Source organism: Periplaneta americana, chromosome 5 (genome assembly GCF_040183065.1).
Source record: "Periplaneta americana isolate PAMFEO1 chromosome 5, P.americana_PAMFEO1_priV1, whole genome shotgun sequence".
NCBI lineage: Eukaryota > Metazoa > Arthropoda > Insecta > Blattodea > Blattidae > Periplaneta > Periplaneta americana.
In genome coordinates this window covers 108,910,287-108,929,020 of record NC_091121.1, presented here as the reverse complement: position 1 = coordinate 108,929,020, position 18,734 = coordinate 108,910,287, and the positions used below count along the sequence as shown (strand labels likewise).

The 18,734-nt window shown below is 33.8% G+C and overlaps 1 protein-coding gene and 2 non-coding genes across 7 annotated transcripts in view; 2 read left to right on the top strand and 1 right to left on the bottom strand.

Moving 5' to 3' along the window:
• The window catches only part of LOC138700074 (band 4.1-like protein 4), a 1,160,862-nt gene that overhangs the window by 343,343 nt on the left and 798,785 nt on the right, over positions 1-18,734 (top strand). The gene's annotated exons all lie outside the window — the stretch shown is intronic.
• On the bottom strand, positions 986-1,059 carry TRNAS-GCU (transfer RNA serine (anticodon GCU)). The gene has a single exon. It is a non-coding gene; the product is annotated as a tRNA-Ser (tRNA).
• Positions 1,322-1,395, top strand: TRNAS-GCU (transfer RNA serine (anticodon GCU)). The gene has a single exon. It is a non-coding gene; the product is annotated as a tRNA-Ser (tRNA).

The following is an 18,734-nucleotide window of genomic DNA, read 5'->3' as shown; positions in this document are numbered from 1 at the left end:
TACAATTTCGAACCAACCTAACTCCATTAGAAATTGGCCTAAGGTAAAACTTCTTTCGCCAAAATGATTCCCTACTATGGAAAATGTTACATACTAAAATTATTTGTTTATCTTGAACCATTCAAAAGATACGCCACGTCATTATATAATCACTTTAGCAATAATCGATTGAAAATAATAATTTTAGTTTACAATATGGTCACATGTTTAAGCTTTAATTTGGCATACCTTAGTGAAGTGTTTTGCCCAATTGAAATTATACTTTTTGTTCGTCGGCGTGAAAATAAATGTCGGAAAATGTGAAATTGGGGAGAAACAGACGCTCAAGATGGCGCGTAAGGTAGCCTATAGAGAGTATAATGCTCTTATATTATATGTGCGCAAATAATTATATTATTGAGATAATGTGTACAAGTTATATATTTTTAATACTGGAAGAAATAAGCTTCCAGCTGAGGCAAAAACGTTATTTATCAATTTTTTGAAGAAATCTGGCATTTCTAGAATCGATGTATACCTTAACTGAAGGATGTTTCAAACAGATTTTGGTTCACTTCCATTGCGAAGAGCTTGTAAAAACTGTACAGTAGATAATAGGCCTTATGTTGTTTCCAGACACTGAGTGTTGTTATTTATGTTAGGCCTACGGTTTTAGGTTTTGCAGTGATATAAATAATGATTAATGATTAGGTGCCTCTCATGCAGTATTAAAACTTCTCCATTATACATAAATAGAGAATAATTATTAGCCTACTATGATGTTGTAAGATGTTGATACCGACATAATTAGGCCTATACATTTCCAATATTCCACATATCGAGAGAGTGGTTTTGGGCCTCTCTGCCAGTCCGCTGGTACATATTCATACAGTGCGATTTCTCCTAGAACTATTGAATGAATTTTCTGCTCCTACAGTACTTACAAGTAGTTTGTCCGGGAATGACGCAAACATGGCCTAATATGAATAATTTCAAGGAAAAATTGTTCCGGGGCCGGGTATCGATCCCGGGACCTTTCGCTTAGCGCGCGAACGCTCTACCGACTGAGCTACCCCAGGAACCATGCACGACACCGTCATGATTTTTTTCTTTTGTATCCACACAATTCAAATGAGCTGACAAGACGCCAGAACTCAACTATGAGTGCACACAAATAATGTGTGACTTAAATTGTGGCTTCCTGTTAACGTACCTCCAGTAACAAATATATTATGCAAATCTGGCTTTCAGGTAGTAGCTCCCTGTAAAGCAGGTTTTAATAATTTCAAAGAAAAGTTGTGTGGATACAAAGGAAAAAAATTGTGACGGTGTCGTGTATGGTTCCTGGGGTAGCTCAGTCGGTAGAGCGTTCGCGCGCTAAGCGAAGGGTCCCGGGATCGATACCCGGCCCCGGAACAATTTTTCCTTGAAATTATTCAAACCTGCTTCACAGGGAGCTACTACCTGAAAGCCAGATTTGTATGGCCTAATATGATTATTTTTTTTCTAAATAATATTACTGATACATTGAGAAAGTGGTTTTCGACATGTCATCCGCCTATACTGTAACTTTGCAGTGATTTCTCCCTAAGACAACTGAACGGATTTTGTTCATAGTTTTACTAAAACATAACACAGGAAGTTATCAAATTAGCAATAATACATTTCATTTTCCTGCATAACGTCATGTGAGAAATTAAATGTTAGAAATGGTGAATTTCCATTAAAGGTTTGCAAAAAAAATTAAGCCTACGATTCACACAATTATTGTTCCAATCGAAAATTCTGACACTAATATTAGGGCTGTAACTATACAATTTATCTTCTGAAATTGACAGTAATTGCCATTATGGCAATTATATATACACTGCTAGTGGACAGACTACTGTAAGCAGTAATGTGAACTGCTGCCAGGAAGTCAAAAGGAGGATAGCAATGGCAAAAGAATCTTTTAATATAAACACGAACATCTTCAACGGACGGCTGGGAAAAGAACTAAGGAAGAGATTAGTGAAGTGCTTTATGTGGACCAGAAGCATTTGAAATGTGGATATGGAGAACAATGGAGCGTGCAAGAAAGAATGATGCTGAAACTGATCAGGAAGAGAAAAAGGAATTGGCAGGGTCATTGGTTGAAAATAAACTGCCTACTGAAGGATGCACTGGAAGAAATGATGAAAGGGAAAAGAGTTCGGGGCAGAAGAAGATATCAGGTGATAGACGACATTAAGAATATTGATCATATGCAGAGACTAAGAGGAAGGCAGAAAATAGGATATATTGGAGAAAGCTGGGTTTGCAGTGAAAGACCTGCCCTTGGGTAGAACACAATGAATGAATATGTATACTTTCAGAATTTGAATCTACGATAAATCATTGTTCTAGAATAGAATAATATGAATATGAATTAGCCTATTTTGTAAAAAAAAAATATATATAAACCCTGCGGCCCTGTCAGCAACCATACAGGAAAGGAGACTGTTTTCATGCAAAGATTTACTGTATTGTGAATATCGTAAAAGTACATACAAATAATTTGCCACAATTAATATATTCCAAAAGTGGAATATGATAAAAAATAATGTGATTTAAAACACATACTCTTATTTCTCAATATGCTTTTAAGATCATTTTTAATCTGTTGTATACTTTTGCGCGCTAATTATAAGTATACATACAAGAAAGATGCGATTGTGGTAGTGGTGCTAATGCAGGCGTTATGTTGTATATTTTGGCACCCTTCAGGGCAGCCATAATTGAGTAGATTATTTTGCGTTATTAATTCAAAGCATGTTCCACAGGAGCCGTAAAATCCTATAATAATGGTGATGGGCCAAGTACATGAAACTTAGTATTCATTCATTCATAGTGTTCTGCCGAAGGGCAGATCTTTCACTTGCAAAGTGCAAAACCAGAATTCTTCAATCTTTCCTATTTTCTGACTTCCTCTTTGTCTCCGCATATGATCCATATATTATATTAATGTCGTCTATCATCTGATGCCTTCTTCTGTTCCGAACTCTTCTGTCGTTCACCATTACTTTCAGTGCATTCTTCAGTAGACAGTTTCTTCTCTGCCAGTCACCTGACCAATTCCTTTTTCTCTTTCTGTTCAGTTTCAGCATCATTCTTTCTTCACCTATTCTTTCCGACACAATTTCATTTTTATTGTATCCATTTCACAAGCTCCAGACTTCTCCATATCCACATTTAAGATGCTCCTAATCATTTTTCTACACTTCGTCGTAATGTTAATGTTTCTGCCCCATACGATTCCACACTCCATACAAAGCACTTCATTAGTCTCTTCCTTAGTTATTTTTCCAGAGGTTCGCAGAAGATATTCCTTTTTCTATTAAAAGCTTCCTTGGCCATTGCTATCCACCTTTTGACTTCCTGGCAACAGCTCATGTTACTGCTTATAGTACATCCCAAGTATTTGAATCTGTCCACTTGCTGTACTGTTTCATTTAGAATTCGCAAGTTTATTTTCTTTATTTTTCTTCCTATAACCATGCTCTTCGCCTTATTTGTATTTTTCTTCATCCCATACTCTCACAGCTGTCATTTAGCTCCAGTAGAATATCCCTTCTACTAACAATACCATATCATCAGCAAATCTTATGCACTTTATTTTTCTTCCTCCTACTATCACTCCTCCCATGTTCTGAAAACAGTTCTTTACTAAATCCTCCAAGTATGTGCTGAATAGACTAGCTGATAAAGGGCATTCTTGACGCACTTCTCTCCCTATTTCACTTCCTTCTGACATTTCTTCTCCTATCCTGACTTTGTCTCGTTTCATATAAAGATCACTGAACAGCCTCCTCTCTTTCCAATCCATAACAATTTTCTTTAGAATTCCCAACAGTTTATTCCAATCCACTCTGTCGAAAACTTTTGCTAGGTCCACAAATACTACATACACTTCTTTATTTTCTCTAGGTATCTTTCGCCGATTATTCGTAGCACTTCAATTGCATCTCTCGTTCCTTTTTCCTTCCCAAAGCCAAATTGCTTATCTTCCGTCTGAAAATAGCATAGAATTTCTAGAAGAAGTCGTGCGTGATTCTGAAATATCAGTTCTTCATATAGAGTGACTTGGAATTCTTTAATTTAATTCATGTATAATGTATCAATATTTGTCATAAAAGAGTGGCTTAACAAGAGACGGAATTGAAAAAAAAAATACAGTGTTTAATTCAGGTTCCAAGCGATGTGTGAATTATGTGAAAATTGCTAGTTATCAGTTTTTTATGGCGTGTACGAGTAATATCAACACGAAAAATTAATTCTTCACAAATAGTTTTCTGGGAGATTTCTCCACAAATTTAGCAGATTCTAGGAGCTAGTTAACCGGAACCTGTCAGAGTTGACACCACTGGACTGAAGTTAGGACCGCTCTGAGCTGTTCTCTGCAATAAGACAACCTCTCTGTCCCACAACAGGACATGTCTGCAGAGATCAGTAAAGCCCGCTCATTGCTCATATATATATATATATATATATATATATAGATGATGATGATGATGATGATCTGATAGAATTAAGCCCGTAGAGCCTTCTCTTAGACTCAGTCAGAAGTAAACAACTTTATACTACTTAAGTAATTACATATTGGTCCTAACTAGATGGATACGATTAGATAATGAAATCAAAAGAGGCAGTTAAATAAAAATACTTACTTACTTAGTTACTTATAGTTTTAAGAAACCCGGAGGTTCATTGCCGTCCTTACATAAACCCGCCATCGGTCCCCATCCTGAGCAAGATTAATCCAGTCTCTGCAATCATATCCTACCTCCCTGAAATCCATTTCAATATTATCATCCTATCTACGTCTCGGCCTCCCCAAAGGGATTTTTCCCTCCAGCGCGGCTTACTAACTAACACTTTATATGCATTTCTGGATTCACCCATTTTGGTTTCATAACAAGTTGTTTTTTCACGGTGATCGGTTGTATCTAATATATAAAAGTGAATGTATGTATGTATGTATGTATGTATGTATGTATGTATGTATGTATGTATGTATGTATGTATGTATGTATGTATGTATGTATGTATGTTCCCTATACAAATCTACACGCTTTGACCAATATGTACCAAAGTTTGCACATTTAACCTTCATAACCAGGAGAAGAACATAGGCTATATTAAAATTGATAAAATGGACGTTAAATTGATTAAAAAAGTAAAAAATAAAAATAAATACGATCAAACATTCATGTATAATACTAAAATGCAATCTTCTATAGTCAATTGTTCTTTATTATTGTCTGTTGTATTTAACATCGACTTTCATGAGGCCATGGAAAAAGCAAAACGATATAAAATAACATTGTAGATACATCATGAAGGCCAAAATCTAGACAATTTATTCATGCAGTAAGTATCCTTATGCAGTCCACAACCGTATTATGTGTTTCTCGAGACAGTTGTAGTTAGTGAGCAGACTGTGTTTTATCAAACTGAATTCTTAAATTCTTTGAAATCACAAGGATTGCCAACACATAATTTAATACTTAATATTGAATCACCAATAGTACTATTGCGAAATATTGATCCACAAGAACTATGCAATGGAACAGGAATTGGTGTGAAAAAAACTGATGACAAACGTAATAGAAGTAACAGTATTAACTGGCAAAACGAAAGGAAAAGATGTTTTTATCCCACATATTCTTATGATAGCCAGTAACATGCCATTCGATTTTAAGCAACTGCCATTTCAGTGCAACTAGCATTCGTAATGACCGTAGTAAAATAAAGCTCAAGGAGAGTCGCTCAAAGTTGCAGACATTCACCTAAATCTCCGTGTTTTTCATATTGTCAATAATTGCGTAACTTGCTTTCAAGTGAGCACACCTAAACATATATACATATTTATACAAAAGACGGGAAAACGAATTGTATGCATATCAATGAGACTTTTGTCATGCTCCTAATGTAGTATGTGAATATACGTAAGCTCACTAAAAATAAGACATTAATTTACATTTTCTTTGTTTTTGTTAATTTGAATTGATTGGGATGCCAATATTTTAAATCCAAGATTTGGACGGTTATCATTTCGATATACTACTTAATTCTAAAATATATATCTATCAAAATATTACTGCCCATGTCCAATAATGTGTTATTGCGAAATTTTATCTTTGTAATCAGGTTTCCAGTGTAGTATGTCAAGCGTTGTGGAAAGAACGGTGACTTCATTTTCTATAACATAGGATGTCTTTCAGAATATTATTATTTATGCTGAACAATGACTTCTATCTGCATTCTGTATATATAATATAAAGTAATGTATTTAATATGTTCTAAATTTGTTAGATATTATATCTTAAGTCATATTTTAAAAAGCCCTGGTATGATATAAGCGGGCGTACAGCTGTCAAGGGGTAAAAAATATTCCAATATAAATTGAATTACATTCGTATATATTGATTCTTTGGCACGATCGATAGATAAATTTAGGCTCACGATGACACCCCAACGATTCAGACTGGGAACAAGGGAATTCTCTAAATACCATCAGCTGTCTCTGAAGTTCAAGTGAAAGCACACATAGACATGAAATTACGTGAAATGTATGTCAGCACAGCTTCAGTTAAATGTACAGATCTTATAATTATTTTTTCTCTGCCTCTGTACAACGTCACATTTGTGGCGGGGAGGAAAGGAGACAGCAGAAAAATTAATGGTGTTTAATACGCTGACAGCCACGACTAAGATAAAGCACTTGAAGTTTTGCGGTAACTGACCGGCAGAGATAAATAAACAAAACAAATAAATATATAAATATAAAACAAAGTTGAACGTCAGGCACGTGATGAAATATTTTCTTTTCGGTGCCTGATCTACAATTGTTTTAAATTTAGTTAAACCTGGCAGGCATTTGGCTAAGGAGTATTAATTCATGTAAGTGAAGTTAAGTAAAGATTCATCTTTATGTGCGAGGAAAGCTTAGTAAAACAATTCGTTTTGGTTGTCTATAGTTGGGTTTCCGAAATTTTCGAAAATTTAACAAGCAGTTCATTTGAAAACAGAAGCAGAAAGGAAAACCCGGGCAACGCCGGGTACTTTCAGCTAGTACACCTAATAAAAATAAACACAATGAAATACATATTAATGTTATTAGAAGCATAATATACGATTCACATAATAAAACCAAAAACCGATGATTCAATAAAAAATGTACATAATAAAAAATAAATATATTGGATTATATAGTTATAAGCATATACGATTCACATAAACAAACCAGGAACCGACAATTCAATAAAATGTACACAATAAAAAATATAAAAACAGATACAGTGGCATACATATTGGTGTTAAGTGATAAGTAAACAGGATTTACAAAATAAAATCTAAAATGAATACGTTATTCAAATGACTATAGATATGTCTACTTATTTATTATTATTATTATTATTATTATTATTATTATTATTATTATTATTATTATTATTTATTTATTTATTTTTTTTTCATGCCATATCTTTTGAGGAAATGTGATTGAAGAAATATGTACTTTCGAACGAAGATAGTATTTAAAAAGTGAACTAGAGAAACTTCGATGAACTGAGAGGACTCTACCAAATCTTCATTTAGAGATCTCGGAACGAAAGTTTTTGTGAAGTTTCACAGGGAGCCCGGCCGCTCTATAAAGTTGGAATCCGTATTAAAGGTTAACAACAACCCCTCGCAACTTGAGCACGAAAGATTACTTGATCCTTTGTGTTAACCCTACTCCAGAAAGAGGGAGGCTTTACGATGTTCCAGATGTGCTGTAGAGTCTTTAATGAAGAAAGGAAATGTTTTGAAATATTAGAGATGAGACAGAATCGCTGTGTATTATGTGCTCATTATGAACCTCTCTGTTCTCTTCCTCCATCACTGACGCAGTGCAGTCTGTCTTTCAAGCCTATTTTGTAAGAAATATGTCAACCGCGAGCCCGTGGACATTGCGGACCACTGCTTCACATAATGGCATAGTGCATGCATTGCAGAACCGATTTTTATATTGCAGGTGTAGAAGAAATGGAAGTAACAGAAAATCTCCTGCTAATAGAAGTTTCTTTGATTTGACATTTCATAGTTTTTTCTGATGCTTAACTTCATATGTTTTCACTTCGAGTTTCCATTTTTCCTTATTCAGAGTTGAGTGTTGTAGTTTCTTTCTGTCAGTATAACTGCAAAATTGCAGCTCCTACAATATCAGACAATGGTGGTAGCTGCTGGTACTGTTGTTTAGTCAACTGTCCAGAGACAGGTCTGAACCTCACAAGTGATACAGCAATGCACCACTTATGAGGCAACTATACCAGGAGATAATGGGATAGGGTGACCAGTTCTTTCCCTCCCTCCATTTCATACATCGCCGATTGGCAACATGTTACACTAATCAGACTTCAGATGTATACAAATTGTTCTTCCTCTGACGCATATTGTCAAGTGAGATACATTGTCTGAAAATAGATGTAAGCCTACATATCAGCCAGAACGTAAATCAGAGGCAACTAGTAGTGATGGTGCATATTAAGTAAAGTTCGGAGGTTCACTAAATTAACGGAATTTTAGAGTGAAATTGAAGTTTACGTTACATCAAGTTAACATTTGTATCTTTAAGAAAGTGATGCATATTCCCACTATTGCACAGTGATCCAAAACGCAAATGTAGCTGGACAAAATTAATAATTTTTCTCAAATCTAAACAGATTTTCATGAAACTTTGTACAGTAGTTACAGGTAGCTAATATATTTGTTTTGTATACAAGCTCTGATTACGTTTGTGTAAGGCAAACTACGCATTATAGCAGGGTGAATTTAAACAAAATTAAATTAATTTAGACAAAATTAATAAATTTTCTCCTATGTAAAACGGACTCATTCAGCAATACATCTAATATAAACAAGACTGTATGATAAAGTTAAGTATCGGGTGATTGATGTTATCCAAGCGCTTACTGAGGTGCAAATAAATTCATCTACGCTCCAAATTCGCTAGATTCCGCAAAAGTTTCTTTATTGATCGAACTGAGTTTTCAGAAATATTTCGGCATAAAAAATGTGATCCTATCTCATCCTTAAAATTTAGTATGTCTGTTTACATTAAAAACAGTACACATAAAAATTATAGAGCTATTTATAAATGAAAAGTCACGAAATAAATAAATTAAATATAAACACTGGTTTTGGAGGAAATATTTTATTTTTAAAATTCAAAATATTGGCCTAATACCGGGATCAACTGCGTTTGTTGACGCAACAAGACTTGAAGAAGAGTCTTGAAGGAATTCTGTTGGAAGACGTTCAGGGATCTTTGTCACATTGTAATAAAACCCTCAAGGCTTTGCAGAATGAGATCATTATACATCTGCGACCGATTGACAAGAAGAAGATTGTGTTCTTCATAAACAAGAGAGCAGCTCTGCCTGTGGGCGATGAGTTCCAGAAACTCTGGCGTTCTGTGATAGTTGAGAGCACGGATAACCTGAAGTACAGAGGAATGGTTGGAGAAACAGGGAATCCGCTCCATGGAAGATCGTAGACCCAAGAAGGCTACACTCCACAAGCGTAAGAAACAGAACCAGCGCAAGAAGCAGCTCAAGAAGCCGCGAGACAACGAGCACTTGGCTGACACCCTGGAAACGTACGATGACAAGTGAAGATCGGAGAAGTGAGAGTGGGATTGATTATTTCTTGTGACGCTGGTAGAGGAGACTGATGCTGTTGACTGAACACGAAGACTGGTAGACAATGCGTGTGCATTGTGTGCGATTGTAGATTTTATTATGTAAATGCTTTGCGGTTGTAAAAAAAATTACAATTAATATTTTAGCCTGGGAGTTACGAAGTTCATAATTACAAATTATTGCGATATGGTTAATCCTTAAATTGGTAAAACTTCATTTCTCACGCTAGTTTATTAAACCGTGTCGGACTGTAAGGAAAACAACTATCGCAATGTCCATATTTTATATGTTGTACAATATTATAGTATTGTGTAATTTTGGTTATTTAATAATTTTTTCTATTGTTCTATTAAACTTATAGCATATATTAACCTGTTGTATCCTATAGGATATTTTGTGAATTTAAGGGTTAACGTAATGAAAGAAGTGTAAAAAGTCGTAAATTTATAATATTATAATTCAAAATTGTAGTTTATTGGCGAATTCAGAAACTTTATTTTTCTACCGTAAAATTCATACAAATTATAAGTTTCTTGTTTCGAATACTAAAAGTAACAGTAAAAACGGCGTTAGAGTCTAAAAATATAAGGATAAATTACTCCTTATTTATTAAGCGAAATGCATAAAAAGTTACGTTTAAATTTATGGTAGAAAATTTGAATTTTTAGGGAAAATTTTTCTCTTCCGGATCACTGTGCATTGTCCACACGCAATACGGAAAAAATATAAGCGAAGCTGCGGTCCATTTTTCGGAGTGAACACAAAAAAAAAAAAAATACGATTTGAGAAGAGGTAATGTATTATAGCGGTTTACGATTGCAGGATAAGAGGGATAGAAACTGCATTCACAATAATTTAGATACACTGCAGTACCTGAAAGATTCCTGAGATCTACCGATTTCACATTCTTTATTGAGCTATTGAGTTTCACGGGACTATTGTCTTGTTCAACCCAGGGAAGTTACGTTGGAGGAAAGCCATAAACCTCACGTCATTTGAAGTTAGAATGTTTAAGGTTGAATGCGGCTCTTTCTGACTGTTTACTGTTTCCTGGAATATATTTTCTTTTTTGATATGTTTTTCATTTCTGCTTTTCGCAAGAGGGAGTTAACGATGTGCTTTCATATTACATACTTCCAAGTACATTCGCGGTGTGCCTGACTGATAATGGTGTAAAATCAAATAGGATGGAAAGTTCAGCTGTAATCAATGTTTATGGTACCAATTGTAGCTGCCCATAGGATAATTATACAATGTGTATGAGCATAGATAGGTATTCGTATAATAATGAATAAAGAAGGAAACTCAGCTATAAATAATGATTATTCTACTAATTTTAGCTGCCCTTACATATACTTAAACATGTTTGTGGGTATTGATGTAGAAATCCGTTAAGCACAATTAATGTAAACGACAATAAGTACATTGGATGAATGATGCATTTCTGCCTTTGGGAGTTGAGCAACTCTAGTCTTCAGTGTCCCAGATAACATTGGCAAGAGCTTCAAAGGCATCACATTCAACTGGAAAAGTAGCTTTCTTCCAGGAATGCTTAATAATATTAGTAAATATGGGGGCACTGAAATGATTATGAATAAGTGCATGCAGGTTGATGATAGCGTTACAGCTCTGGAGGTCGATATCAATGTTGTCGAGTAAAACTCTCTCACAAAAACGTTTGGTTAACTTCTTCCAATGACGAAAAATGTGTACATGCAACGGTTGAACAAGGGAAGATACAATGTAGCTATAAATGGCTGCACCTTTGAACTTCAATTCCATGCATATTTTACAAGCTGTTTTTTCGCACTTTTTTTTTCAGCACATTTCGTCAGATTCGAAGTCACAATTTTGACACTAGAAACATGACACTTTTACTGCATGTTGAATAAAGTACGGTTAACAAATTAGGGTATCAGATTTTTGATATGTTAATCGCTTTTTAAATTAAAAATAATTTGTATAATAGTAGGTGCTAGAAAGTAAAAAAAAAAAAAAAAAAAAAACTTTTGACAAAATAATAATTTGTTCTCTATTCTCAGTATATATTTCTAAAATATGGATACTTAGTGCCTTTCTAGGTACATCAAAGATACAGCAATTTTTTTTCGCGATCATATAGGCTACTTAAAATTTGTATGAGAAGATAAATCTTGAAAATATGTCCCAATTTTTTTTTTTAGAAAAAGAGCGTAACTCAGAAAATATCTGGGTGACATGCATGAAAATTTGCAGCATATATAGGCCTATATATCACATGTGGAATATGTGTGCCAAAAATGAAGTAACTAGCTGAAAAACTACAAAAGTTAGAAATTTCACCCATCTCCTCCCTTAAAATATTTACAAGTTTTGAAAGCGAAATAATAGTGACTTTCTGCAGTCATGCGTTCACTGATCAATGAAGATGGTGTTTAATATTTTTCAGAGAGGGATGCACAATATACTTTTCTGTTTTGTGTCTGTGCTCAGGCTTTGGATGGGATATACAGTAGGCACACTCTCCAGACCGAAGCTTGATATACTCTAATCTTTCTAAACAGAGAGGGTGGGGACAATGATATCAAATTTCTATGAAAGATGATACTCCGCCGCATACACTGGAGAACCTTGTGGAACAGGGAGTTGGTCGTATATTTACATAAACGATTACAACATATTTGAACTAAGAAGTGGAGAAACGCTTGGTGAAACATTGAAGCAAAGAATAGGTCAATTCCTATATAGCAAACATCGATTTAAAGTAAAATTTTGACAGGTGGGTCTTAGATTCTCTGACCCCTGAGAAAATACATTATTATACAGATAATTACGTTTAGCTTCTTTATTTATTTAAGTTGAAAAATTTTATTTAACTGTGTTAAAAAGATTGAAGCTCGTTAATCTATAGAGAGAGGTAGTGTGTTACACATTTCATTTTACACAAAATTATGTAAACTTTTAGTGTTATTAGCTACTGTGTAAAATATGTGAGTAGAAAGTACGTGCTGTTTACAGCAAATGTCGCAGATTTATTTTAAATTTTGTTATCTGTTAAAAAAAATCCGGTGCAGCTTTGCCACTGCGGGACAAAAAGTAATAGATTCGAATCCCGCTGAGGGAATTAATGGTTGTCCGTCGTCAATACGGTGTTCTATGTTGCTTATTTGGAACCCAAGCGTCGTGCAGTCTCAGTGTGTCTTTAAAGCCTAAACATATTCTTCACTTACAGATACTGAGTAGTAAATGTATGACTGGATAAATAGGCCCTGTGTGACAAAGAGTAAAGCCTTGGTTTTTCTGAACCGACGCATGCGAGATCCGAGGTGTGAGGCCCGCGTCGCACAAATCCGGACTATACGAGAGATATTGAGTGGTTTTTATAGTTGCGAGGTGCGCAGACCTCGCATCTCATAGTTATAGAAACCACTCACTATTTCTCGTGTAATCCAGATTTCTGCGAGGCAGGCCTCACATCTCGCACGTCGGATGCGTCGATTCAGAAAAACCAAGGCTTTAGGAAACAAGCAACGAACGTCACTAGTTCTGAAGATGATTAACAGTGCAGTCGAAAGGTAATTTACCATGTTAGTTTCAATTTAATACTAGAAAGTTGTTTTATAATTGAATCTTAAGCAACAAATTAAATTAATGAATAATAAAGCAATATACGAAATGTATACCGTAATTAATAAAATAAAAATCGTTGTAAGTTTAAAGGTCCAATAGAAATATTTCATAATATTAGGCAAAATACGTTGCCTATTTTACTTGAACCAAAATGTAACACAAAATCTGGACAAGTTCATTTCTCATATTATGGACCAAGATAGTACACTCAGTTTATAAAAATTAATCCAGAAGTAAATAATCGTAATAATATTTTCAGTTAAAGAATTAAATATTTTTTTTTTTTCACATGGACCTTTTTTCTTTTTTCAGTTTTCTTTTTTTTTTCAACTAGTATTCCCCCCCCCCCCTCAGTTTCTACTTAAAATATTAATTACATCACTTAACTTCTAGTATTATATTACGTAACTGGAACTGCCCCATGCTCGAGCTTATTTCTCTTTTTTTCTGGGGTTGGGGCAAACTGTTACAGTATATTTTAAATGTGCACATATATCAGCCATTCCATAATTACGGTTAGGACATTCTTACTCAGTTTAACTTCACATTGCTGTGTTAATTTAAATAATACATTGTAACCTTTCATGTTAGAATTAAGAAAATGAAGCATTTTACACCATCTCAACTTAATTATAATTATTTGAATTAAATTAGCTCATAAATTATGTTATTACTTTATCTTATAGGCTTATCTAAATTTAAATAAACATGTGCTAATCGTTACAACTTAACTGAAGAATATTGCTGGAGAATCTTTTAAGTGTATTGTATATATTCGTAATTTAAATATGTATTGTATTGATTAAAGCTGGTTGAGTGGAAGAGAAGGCCTTATGGCCTTAATTCTGGCAACGAAAATAAATTATTCTATTCTATTCTATTCTATTCTATTCTATTCTATTCTATTCTATTCTATTCTATATAATGCATGTGGGTTAAACTGTTTTAATCGTATTAATGCATTTGAAATAATATTTTTAGAATTTGTTACGGGTGGAACAAAAATTGGAAAAGCATTTTTGTTATAAATGTTAAATCAAACACTTTCTGTTCTTCTGTTATTGTCATAATTTTAATATCTATATTAATTAAGAAATGGAGGTTTAAAAATTATAGATCATTTTTCCAAGATCTTAAAAATATATATTCGCTTAGTAAAATAACTAAATAAAGTTACAGATGGGACATTACGGGTGGGACAAAAACGCAAAGCTTCATTCTGAATTTCTTTTCCTTTTTGCATTTCAACAATACTAACTTATAGTTCTTGATGTAATAAATTACCACTTTTAATAAAAATTTAAGGTTCTGACAATATGGCTGCAGCTGATCTCTATGCACTACATAGTACACAACAATGTTGAAGTAATGTGATAGTTTTGGAAAAAATTGGTTATATGAGATTGACACAAACTATTTAAATTTATACAACAAGCAAAATTTTAAAGTGCTGAAACCTAAAAATATTATTATGAATATTGTTATTATTATTATTATTATTATTATTATTATTATTATTATTATTATTATTATTATTGTTGTTGTAAGTTACGAGCTTCAATTTGACTACTGAGACATAGGCTTTTCATTAACTTTTTTAGAGGTAAAAATTCCCTTAATTTATGGAATGGCTGATATGTAATTTGTAATATAAATAAATTCAAATTGAAGAAAGTGAAGTATGACATTAGGCCTACTTACTGTAAGATAAGCCGATTTATTGGCATAGACGTCTTAATCACTCAATTCCAAGCGCATTCAAATGTCATTAACTCTTAAGGTTTTTTTTTTATTTTTTATTTTATTTTATTATTATTTTTTTTTTTTTACAAAAGTACTTCTTCTATTACGCACAGATCCCGCAGTTCTGCACTAATGAAGAGTTTATAATCGTGCGATTGTGAAGGAACTTGTGTTTCCGAATATCTTCGTCGAAATTGTCGCTTCATTTTCTCGTACTCTTTCTTCCTCACTAAATGTTCCACAATAAAAATCCTCTGTTCTACAGCGAAAGCCATTTTACTTTCTTTATTTGCCAAACAATAATACTCGCAAATAAAGTGATAATGAGCACAGCACGCGACCAGTACATCCGCACTCCGCCGAACTGGGCTGTTGTCTACTGGCGGGATTCTCAATCACAACTTTTCCATAATATCTGTGCCTTGTGCTCGCGACTGGGAGCTCCCCCGATTGTTGGATATCACGGTAGATGACATTGTTAGATCGGTAGATAAATACAAGACCGATTATTTAGTCCTGACAGCTCAGCGACGCGAAAGAAGGAAGTAATAGGGGTAGTGGGGAGAGTTCCGGAGTAGAGATAAGGGCGAACGGTCGGTAAAGGCATGCAGTACAGCTTAAAGGCTCATTCACAATGAAAATTAAACTTAACGTAAGCGTTAACTTAAGAATGTAGACGTTACGGCAAAATCAAGAAGTCATACCATCTTTCACGATGGGGACATAAACATAACAGCAAACATACTTGGTAACCATGGAAACATAACAACGACGCCATTTCCTTATATTCTGTCGTATAGTTCAGCGCTCCACGATTGTGTTCTGTTTGCAAATCACGTAAGCATAAGCATGACAGTTTGGAGTTTGCAAACTTTCATGTTAACGTCTTACGGTAATGTTAATGTCAGTGTTTATGTGAATCATTGTGAATGATCCCATTTGGTAGCCTGGCCGCAAATTTCTGTATTTATGTTACGTTATGTTTAATTTTCAATGTGAATGGGCCTTAACTGTACTGGAAACACAACGCTATACCGCATGCTTGACATCCGATTGTTCTGACTGCAGGCGACTGACTAACCTGAACATCTCTTGGCGTAACTTAATGGACTCGCCTGACCCAGACGCACATTACCGGCGACTATCAGTATTAAATAGTGATATATTTATTGATATTAGTTCACAAAAGTACAAAACTTAATAATTTAACAAAAAGATCTATATACAAAAGTAATTATCTATACTAATAATAAATCTGTAGCCGAAATTTTTCTGGTAATTTTCGATTTTCCAAAAATAATTGGTCCTAACATATATAATTAACCACCCTGAAACCGAAAATCGCATTTTTGAAAATTTTGTTTGTATGTCTGTCTGTATGTTACCTTTTCACGCGATAATGGCTGAACGGATTTCGATGAAAATTGGAACATACATTAAGTTCGTTGTAACTTAGATTTTAGGCTATATGGCATTCAAAATACTTTATTTAAAAGGGGGTTATAAGGGGGCCTGAATTAAATAAACCGAAATATCTCGCTTATTATTGATTTTTGTGAAAAATGTTACATAACAAAAGTTTCTTTAAAAATTATTTCCGATAAGTTTTGCCCCAGCCAAAATTTTGATAGGACTGATATTTAAGTCTGTCTGTCTGTTTGTATGTTTGTTACCTTTTCACGCGATAAATGGCTGAACGGATTTTGATGAAAATTGGAATATAAATTAAGTTCGTTGTAACTTAGATTTTAGGCTATATGGCATTCAAAATACTTCATTTAAAAGTGGGGTTATAGGGTTATAAGGGGGCCTGAATTAAATAAACCGAAATATCTCGCTTATTATTGATTTTTGTGAAACATGTTACATAACAAAAGTTTCTTTAAAAATGATTGCCGATAAGTTTTATTCCAAGCAAAATTTTGATAGGACTGAGTTTTAAAATAACAATACATTTCCACCGCCGCCTCAGATTATAGTGTCGTTGTTCCATAACTTCTATGTGCAAAATATTATATTTTTTAGTAGGAAGAAAAACAAATTCATTCATTCTATGGCAGTAGTGCATAGGAGATCGTGAATTCTTACATTTTCGAAAGAAATAAATATAATTAAGTTATATATAGTAGATTGTATTATTTGCTGCATCACTATTTAAGTTATTTAATACAGCAAAAATCTGAAAATCGATATGTGACATAGGAGTTATTAGGCCTACAGGAACGACGACGATGGCTACAATGAAATCAAAACAAATGACTTCGTCTATTTAAGGCGGCCTTGACGTTTATCAATATTAATATAGGTACAGAGAATGTTTTGTGTGTTTGTATGAAGTAATCTCAGAAGCTAATTAACCTTCACTATTCGAAATTTGTAGTTTCTCTAGATGGGTGTAATGCTACAAATGAGGACTGAGGTAAGATGAAAAGAAATCTGTACGCACAGAAAACTTGATATTCTGCGAAATATTGTATAACTTGATTATTGCAACTTTATTTGGTCCACATAAAATACTCTAATTTTATACACTCATTTTACCATAGAGATCACTGGAGCTGAGGTATTTTAAAAAGTGTCATGAAATTGCGTTCTTGCGCTCATAATTTACCCATATTCGTTTCCTGTATTTCGTAAAATAATATTTATGTAGGGTACCTCATTTTTTTATTTGCATAAACAATGATATACAACCGAGCGAGTTGGCTCAGGCGGTAGCATTTGAGACACGCATTCGGGGGTCCCGGGTTCAAACCCCGTGGCCGACCAATCTGACTGAGGTTTTTCATGATTTCCCTTAGTCATAAAGGCAAATGCCGGATTTGAAAGATACATGCCATTATTCATCACCGCCTCAATTACCAATACCAAAAACATTAATCAAAGTCTATAATCGGTTACATGAACACAAGGCATCTACAACACCCAATAGAAACAGGAACTCAACAAGAGTAAAAACGGCCTACTGATATAACCACACAATCTAAACATCCAACATGACCACAGATGTTAAGGCGTGAATAAAATAAACTTAACAAAAAAAAAAAAGGTGCACAGTAAGGTTAACATAAAAATGATCTTCGTACACAATCAACTCTATTAATTTGGAGTGATTTATTAAAGGATGCATTCAAGACTAATTTAGAAAAATGTTAAAGGAATTATATTTGCACCAAATGAGTGGTCTCTGGAACAAAATGATAGCATTTTAATTATTTAAATACAATTTAAATTAAGTAGCATATTAAACGATGTATTCTTCTATCAAACACGAATGTTCCCTGAACCCAACGTCCTATTTTAATTATGTAATTAATTTATATTTATTTCTAATAAGTGCAGCGGAGCGCACGGGTACAGCTAGTATAATAATAAATATACAATTTCCTAAACTAATTAATTTATCGCAAATCTCAATAATTTATTGGTTCAAACTTGCACTTACGTCTGGTTTTAGTGCATGTTTAAAACAATCGTAATAACCATAAAGACTTTAAACCTTATTTATCTGCTCATTTTCACAATTTACTACCATAAATCAGTATTCAATAATCGTACTGACAATCATATCAAATATTCATCGCAATATTCTCTTAAAATTGCCCAAATATTCTCTTTAGGGGTTAGGTACAGCTTACAGCAGTAAAATTTTGGAAATATTCGCCATATTTTTTTCCTCCATATTTTTTTTTATCTTGTGCA